This window comes from Siphateles boraxobius, unplaced genomic scaffold (assembly GCF_051911475.1).
Source record: "Siphateles boraxobius isolate OS27281-9 unplaced genomic scaffold, OSU_SipBor_1 236, whole genome shotgun sequence".
Lineage (NCBI taxonomy): Eukaryota > Metazoa > Chordata > Actinopteri > Cypriniformes > Leuciscidae > Siphateles > Siphateles boraxobius.
This window is the reverse complement of record NW_027508851.1, coordinates 58,600-67,628: the sequence shown is the minus strand read 5'-3', so window position 1 is coordinate 67,628 and position 9,029 is coordinate 58,600. Positions and strand designations below refer to the sequence as shown.

Sequence of the window (9,029 nt, the reverse complement as noted above, 5' to 3'; positions counted from 1 at the left end):
AAAGATTTTATTCACAAGCTTGAGCCAAGGTACACGGTTCCTAGCCACGCAACAATCACTGACAGAGTTGTGAAATTCTATGACACAACATCAGACAACATCCGACAAATGATCAGTGAAAAAAAGATCGCCCTGACCACATATGCCTCTGTGGCAAGTGATGTCCAGCCATCTGTGACGGTCAACGCACATTTTATAGATAATGACTGGGAATTAAAAGATTTAATTCTCAAAACAGCTGAAGCGCAGAAAAGCCATACCGCCGAGAACGTTGCTGAGTGCATCTCAAACATACTCGGAGAGTACAACGTTAGTCGTGAGTCAGTGCTTTCCATCACCACTGACAACGCGGCTAATTATATCAATGCTGTCGAGAGGCACCAGCTTATTAACGACTGCGCTACCCGATGGAACAGCACTTACGACATGGTGTGTCGGGCAACCGAGCAACAAGCTTCGGTAGCAGCGGTCATCATGGAGAAGAAACTTGGTCATCTCGAGTTGACTACCAGCGAGCGGACCCTTATGGAGCAGGTGAGTAACAAAAATGATGTAGGCCTACGTACTGTATGTATGCATAACCAGGTGATATTGATTGACCAATTAATAGGCTAGATTTTTCATTAATAATAGCCTACAGAAGAGGGAATAGCAGCATATGCATAAATGCGTTACGTTGAGCTGCTAGCCATAAAGTTATTCTAATTATGTTTGTGTGTATTTTCGTAGGTGAGAGCAGTGCTTAAGCCATTCAAAGTGGCCACTGAGGCGTTATCCACCGACCGATTTCCAACAGCATCAGCTGTTCTCCCCCTGAAGTATGTACTTTTGTCACATCTTCAGCCATCCACCGGTGATCCGGCAGCACTCAATGAAATGAAAACGAAGATAAAGACGGACCTCTACAATCGATACAGTCGAGACAAAGATGCCTTCAAGCTGCTTAATACGGCTAGCTACTAGGGGTGGTTAATCTGTCTGATTTCCCGATTTGATTCGATTACGATTATTGAAGTCCCGATTCGATTACAGTCAATTTTCGATTATTGACGATTCTCGATTAGCGATTATTGATTTTCCATTTCACAACAGTAAACGAAAAAAAAAAGTCTGAATTTTTAAAAAAGCTGCTGAATTACTTAACTCTTTTATTGAGTAACAACAACTCAAAGCACTTTCTGTGTCGTGTAGTTATAACTTAAGAATTATTTGTATGTAGCTTATGTTCTGTAGAACACAGAAATGAATACATCACATTGTGTTGTGACTCATCAAGTTGAACTAAACAATAACAAATAAATGAAAGGCTTATTTCCTTTAGGAAGTAGATCAGAACCAACATACTGTAGAAATTGGAAAATTTTCTTCTAGAAAGACAAGGTGTTGTTCAGGTGGAGGAAGACTGCAGGTTGCAGTCGAAACATATCAAGGTAAAGAAAAGGTTTTCTCTCCACCTGAACACCTTTCTAGAAGAAAATTGTCCAATTTAATCATTAAGAAGACAAAATGAACATTTTTGAACAACTTACTGTAACTTCAGTAACACCTATAGGGCTGTCATGATAACAAATCTTGCTGGGCGATAAATTGTCCAAGAAATTATTGCGATAAACGATAATATTGATAATAAAGTCGTTCTGAGACCATTATCTTCTAAAATTATGATAATGGCATAATATTAAGGTACACCTTTTCAATGATCAATAAACTTTTATTTCTAAAGACTATTTAAATGAACAAAACAACCAAAAACAATAAAAGCAATGGACTCTGTCTCTGTTAACAAAAAAATGCACTTACCAATGTGTGATTTCTGTTCACACTGAGAATCATATCATGTACTGTGTGAGCTGCGTCTCAGATGAGTATGTGCATTAGTTTGTGTGTGTGTGTGTGTGTGTGTGTGTGTGCACGGAGAGTTTGTGTGTGTTCCGTCTCATTGAGTTTGTAAGGCGAGTTTGTGTCTCCGTCTCATTGAGTTTGTGTGTGTGTGTGCTCGCGTCAGTATGTGCGTGGAGAGTTTATGTGCGCGCGCGCATGTCTCATATGTGCGTGGAGAGTTTGTGTGTGCCACGCGTGTCTCATATGAGTAGGCTATGTGCGTGGAGAGTTTGTATGTGCGCGCATCTCGTGTGTGTAGAGTTTGCGTGTATGTGCGTGAGCGACTTTAGGTGTGTCGTTGTGCATTTCATATGTATTTGTTTGAGCATTCAGCAGTATACATGTATGTTTGACTACTTAATATATGTGTATGCAAGTGTTTCATATATGTGTGCGTGAATCAAGTTTGATATAAGCCCTAAACGGCGCCTCATATGAGGGTAAGAGAGCGCGCGCGAGAGAGAGAGGAACGAGCGAGAGGTAGTGCTTGCGCTACGGCGCTCTGCAATCAAATACGATTGTAAATAGTCTCAAACAGGCTTTTACACACCTGCTCTAACTCGCTCTGGCTGGTTACTCCATAGACAGTGCGTTACACGCGCTTGCTAACTGGAACTGGGTGCGTTCGTGACGTTCAACTTCCGGTATAAAATGTTTTACAAAATAAAATAATGATTTTTTTTTTTAAATAAATAAAAAATCGATTTTTGAAGATTTAATAATCGATTCATACTCGTCCATAACATATTCGCGATTAATCAATAATCGATTTTTTTCACCACCCCTACTAGCTACCTTGACCCGCGTTTCCATCGGCTAATTCATTTGGAACGAGACCAACGGCAGGAGGTACGACAGAAAATAAAAGGTGAGATAAGTCAGCTGCCAGTGTTTGCGGAGCGAGCAGCCTTGGCTACGGGGATAACGCGCCAGGAGAAAATAGCCATCAGTGCTATGGGGGACCTTATTGGTGATGTTTACCGTCAAGGAGCAGACGCATCAGAAAGTCCCTTAGATATAGGAGCCGTGCTAGAGCAAGAAATGTTGATCTACGAAAGTGAGACCCCACTACCCACCGATACCAACCCATTATCATGGTGGAAGACGTCACAGTCAAAGTACCCCTCCAGTGGTTTAACCTCAATTTTATGAAGCGATGCAAGTGCTTTGTTTTGCGCAAAAAACCCCAACATAATTTACCTCTATATTCACAAAATAATATTATTTGCACATTCACAGAACAACTTCCGGTCTTGAGTCAACACAATACGCATGCGTTGTAGTGCTCCCCCTACTGGGAATGTATGATTCCTAAATAAAGTGCTAAATTGTTTTTTTTGCAAAAACAATCAAAGCACCCGCATCGCTTCATAAAATTGGTTAAACCACTGGAGTCACATGGATTACTTCAATGATGTCTTTCCTATTGTTTTGTGCCTTGAATGTGTTAGTTGCATTGCTCCCAATGGAGGGACTAAAAGCACTCAGAATTCCATTAAAAATATCTTATTTTGTGTTACGAAGGTGAACCGAAGTGGGAGAGGGAGTGCGCAGTGATTGGCTGGTGTGAGAGCCAGGCAGATCTATAACCAATTCAAATTGAATTTGAATCTAAAATCTTGTTCCGTGTTGTTAATATATTTTGACATCCACACAGAATTGTCTATCCCATGCACAGATCTTAAGCATTACATTTAATGACTTTGGACAACTTGTGACTGTCAAAAATATAATTTCTAATTAGCATCTTCTTTAATACAGACAAGAGAGAGTGTGAAACCATCAGCTGTTTGCCAGGTAAATAGTGAAGTCATAGTGACTTATCATAGTAGAAAACCTTTTTTTTTATGTTCCCGCAAGTTTGTGTCAGATTAGTGACAACTAATTGGCATCAATACAGATGTACTTGTTTTGCAGAGAAGAGTTATTTCCGTTTAGGGCAGCAAAAATACTGCTCGACCAACCTAAATCTGGGTGCGTCTGTTTTACCTCTGTTTTAATTTAATGTTACTTTAGATGAGTGTATGTGGGAAACCGACATGGCCAATCCAAAGCTATTTGGTTAGGAATAAAGTTGGTTAATTTATATCTGTAATAGTGGCCATAGATCTGCCTGAAGCAAACGTTACTTTAAATTAAGTGTATACAAATTCAAGGGGGCTATATAAAAGTATTTTTGATTGTGTAAAGGTGAATCCGACCGTCTAAGATATTAGCCAATTACCTCTGTTTGGTGACCGAAACTGGCGAGATTGCGATCATGAGATCGGAAGACGCGAGGACCTCTGAGTGACATAGCTTCCTAATCTGAGCGGGTAAAACATAATTAAAGAGTTAAAAAAGAATAATCAAACATTCGCTCACTTTTAATGATGCCCAGATATCATTAAAACCTTTTTCATTAATGGAGTCAGATGAATAACGAGTTAATACATATCAGAAATTGTATTCCATTTAATCTTCTTGTGTTGCGTAAAAGGAAAGACCGTAACGCGCAGAGACCTTCACCTGTATTATTGGAAGACCGCCATTGGACCGATAGTCGGGCTTTCACATGGCTACTCGATGTGCAACTGACCAATAACAGTTGAGTATTCCAGCAAGCCGTGTGTTAATGTGGTGTGTATTCTTCTCATTTTAGGTCCTGGGTCCATTTGGGCTGAAAGACCGAACCAAACCAAAGCCGGACTGTAACCTACTGGCCTACATGACAGACTCAAACTGACACCTACTGGCATGGATGCTGCATCACCTAGAATTTAAAGTGTGGAGGTGACTCCATGTCTCCATCTCTTGTGAGTGGATATCATTTAAAACATTCTTAAAAGAACTGCTCATTTCTTCTGAATTTATAGTATTTATTGTTCTTGTAGTAAGTAATATTGTTGTAATCCTGTTAATGTATTTACAGTATAAATTGCAAACATGCTTGTGTTGGGCATGTGTTTACAGGTTATATACATTTTAGAGGAGGTAGATGCTGTGTATTTAAAGGTATTTAAAGTCAGCTATTTTTCATCTAAAATTGCTGTTTTTTTATTTGTAAATTAGCAACTACATTTTTTAACCATTGCACAGCACCACTTTATCACCAATAATTTTGTATAACTTTGTAGTTTATTGTTTTATGTCACACGTAGGAACAAATGCAAGTTTATATTTTCTTTCAGATTATGTAATTTCTGTAATAAAGTCTGTATCATAGAATGATAACTTCTTTCTGTTGTTATTTTGTAGATGTTTGTTGTAACTAAATGGCTTAAATGTAATTCAAGATAATTTAGTAAAACTGCAGTTTTACTATAGTATTACTACAATATAACTGTAGTAAAACCATGGTACCAAAACCATGGTTTTTAAAAACCATTGTTCGCACCAAAATACCATGGTTACTACAGTCGTAGTTAACTACAGTTTTACTATAGTAAAACCATGGTTGATTTTCATAAGGGTTGTGACAGAAAGTGAGAGGGAGTATATACGAGGTGTGATCAGCAAATAGCTGTGGGTGAAATTCTGCAGCCACTTCTACAGAAGTGACCCCCACCCCACCCCACCCATAAAGTTCTTCTTACCATTCATTGTAACCACAACTATGGACTGTCCTGCGATGACACTGGACGATCCTCGTAGACAACCGCATATTGTCTCTGGCATCTCCAAATGTACAAGACGCTCTTGAAAAAAACAAAAAAACACATGGATGAGAATTAAAGAATAAAATATTTATTTACTGGCAACTATTTTTAAACCAGATGTACTTGATGGCTTCATCAACCTATCAGAAAACAGTATTTAGTTTTTCAGGTGATAACTGGAATTAACAAGTCTGAGAATGAGACTTTCAAAAACTACAGCTTACCACACTGGGTTAGAACCCTCTCCACAATACGAGTTGTGGCAGGCAACGGATGAAAAAATGCACGTGTCATTCAATCCCTGTTGTGGAACACTTGACCTCGGTGGACCCTGACATCACACTGGCCACAGAAGAATGGGTGTGGTCGGCAGTCACAACAACGGATAACGGCTGGACCGTTTCCACACTGTTGGCAGATCCGAGTTGCCGCATGTTGTCGAGCCACCATGGTGTTGACCAGTCGGGGTCTCTCTTTCTCCCATCACCCTGATATGAGGCTCTTTCGGGTCGACCAGTCTGTTGAGGCTTGAAGTGCCGTTTCATCCTCATGTATGTCCTCACCCAGTGAGCGTTTAAGCTCTTGAAGGAAGGACTCTGTTGAAACAATGCACAATATTTAAATAACAGTAGTTTATTATAACAAAAGAGAATGGCATTAACAATGGCCATTTTATAATAAATGAACATACTGTTTCGAACCAGTGCAGTCAAAATAAAGAACACACCTGCAGTAACAGAAGGAAAGTCACTGGTCACTTACTCACTGGTTTCCGGAGCCCTGACATGAGAGACACCAGTCTTCCAACTCTGGCTGTGACTGGGACCTGCTGTATCAAAAAAGCTGTTGCTTTTTACACTCAATGACACAAACTTTACATGTTGCTAGGCACAGGTGTGTAATAATAACCTCAGATTTGTTCTAATTCAGACCCATAACCTTGTGATCATATTATATACCATTCCAAGATGTAAAGCTAGATCTGGAGATAAAGTCTACATTTTAATTAACATGAATTAAAAAAATCTGACCTGCTTGTTTTCGGGATGATCTGGACCTGCCGTAAATAATGTTTCCATCACTGTCCCTCTTAAAGGATTAGTTCACCTCAAAATGATTTTTTTAAAATAATTTACTCACCCCAATGCCATCCAAGATATCCATGTCTTTCTTTCCTCATTGGAAGAGAAAACAAGTTTTTTGAGGAAAACATTTCTGGATTTTTCTTCGAATAATGGACTTCAATGGCAACCAGAGTGTTGAAGTCCAAATCAATACAGTTTCAAAGGTCTTTGAAGTGCTTCAACACATGCTGTGCACGATCGCAGCTGAGGAAGAGAGTCTTATCTAGCGAAACGATAGGTCATTTAAAAAATATATATATATATATATATACATACTTTTTAACTAAAATTGTTCAGATTGAGCTTTCACTCATCACGTTGCATCACTCCGTAATTTTTTGGTCATACAGATAAGAGTAGAGTAGCCTACATCGTTCAAAACTGTAAACTTTTATTTATATTAGGCTAACGACAAAAGTTTCTGTCGTCTCTGTCTCCGGGAAATGCACGTCACAAAAATTAACCGAAAGCCATTTGCCTCAGCTCAGTCACGATAAGAAATCGGCTATGTCTAAAGCCTTTAAATGTCTAAATATTTAATAAATGTTATCTGATTATGTAATCCATCTGAAACCGAGAGGTACAGAGGATCTACTCAAACATGTTTAGCTTTAATGTGAGTGCTTCCCAATGAGGAAAGGACAAGGGGGAAAATCTCGCTCTACTTAAATTTAGGCTAAATCGCCCTAAATTAAATTAATAAAAAAAGATCAAATCATTTATTTGTCGAAATGTTACGATATTGTTTCATTTAAGTTCATAATTATTCTATAAATGTTATTTAGTTTAACAGCAGCACCACAAAGCACTGTGGTTCGAGATTTATTTGAAAAAAACAAAACAAAAAAACTTAATTCAGTGATGATTTTGAAAGTCTTCTGCTCAAATCCGATGTTCGTGGATATCTTTACGAGCCGCAATACAGCGAAGTGTCGGATTGCCGAAACGAGCGGGTAGAACGACAGGACCAGTCCGCCTCAACTCGAGCCAGTGCGGGCTCCTCGTCCGTAACCGGCACGTCACGGTCTCGCGTTCTACCCGCTCGTGTCGGCAATCCGACTGAAATATCCAGCTCCAGATTGCCAGTACTGCCGGCACCAGTAAGTTGAGGAAGCTCAGGAGGAACTATTGTTGTTACTATTGTATTGTTGAACTTTTATTGTTAACATAATTATTTTTGTTGATATCATTATTGAAATAAATGGTTCACATAATCAAATTTACAAATTTAAGTGTTTTATTCCACGTGTATGTTAAATAAATTTGGACGACCAACATTCCATCAGTGGAACTAATGTTACTAACCTACTGTTACCTTACATGATAATAGATAACAAAAATGGTCATGCCTACATATTTTTATTCTTATTTTGCAAATCCAAATTGCATTACAATGTTCGGACTGAACATTCAACATAAATAGAAACGAGGAGTAATTCAATAATGATTTCGGCAACAAACTAGATTTTTTTTTCTGTGAAATGAATTTCAAACTCTGGCGGCACCCAGCCTTGTAGACGGTAGAGTGCTTTCTCTGAATCTGATAGGCGGATACCTCCTCAGCGTTGTTCTGGATTAGTGCGAGTGGCTTGCGGAGCTGTGCAATGTGGTGCATTGTGGGAGTTGTGGTTTTCAGTACAAATGCGCCCTAAATTTACTTTCTGTCTTTACTCGGTCAAAAAGGCACCAAATTCGAAAATGTTATTATATTTCGACTACATATATGACCCACTTTCAATAAAGATGAATGTTCCCACGGGTGAAATGCTCCTTTAAACAGGACACGCATTAGCTGAATAAACGTTAGCCAATACAAGCATATTTCTAGAAAATAGTTGACAATTAATAGACAGGACTCCTGTCACATGACCAATAATAGCAAAACGAATCACTTATTCTAAAAAGAATATCAAGTATAAGTTTAGATGAATCCGAAATATGGGGTTGTGTTAACAGTACAACGTCTGTCTTTTAACGAATTTTAACGAATTTTAAAAACACGGATGGATAATACACAATGCTTTCTGACATTTTGACAGAAAAAAAATTTAAACTTAGCCCGTAAATTTACAATTATCTTCTCTCTTCTCTCTCTGTGCACGCGGTCTGTGTTTGTGAGAGAGCTCGCGCAGCACTAACGGTACTTTTTAATCCATAAGTAACTAATGCGCAAGTTTTCACACAAAATAATTATGTAACATAATGTAGCATCATCAAAGTAGTCCATGTGACCTCAGTGGGTTAGTTAGAATTTTTTGAAGCATCGAAAATACATTCTGGTTCTGTCGTGTTGTTGCTGGGACCCCATCAGCGTGAAGTGCTCTTCAGCGAGGGCTAGTGCAGTGGACTGGTTCTGTCGTGTTGTTGCTGGGACCCCATCAGCGTG

At 38.8% G+C, this 9,029-nt stretch overlaps 1 long non-coding RNA gene across 1 annotated transcript; it reads right to left on the bottom strand.

The window, feature by feature from the left end:
• Positions 1-5,170: 5,170 nt before the first annotated feature.
• Positions 5,171-6,392, bottom strand: LOC143748472 (uncharacterized). The gene is made up of 3 exons (XR_013206793.1): positions 6,282-6,392; positions 5,744-6,115; positions 5,171-5,558 (listed from the first exon to the last, which is right to left on the bottom strand). It is a non-coding gene; the product is annotated as an uncharacterized LOC143748472 (long non-coding RNA).
• Between the last annotated feature and the right edge of the window lie 2,637 nt (positions 6,393-9,029).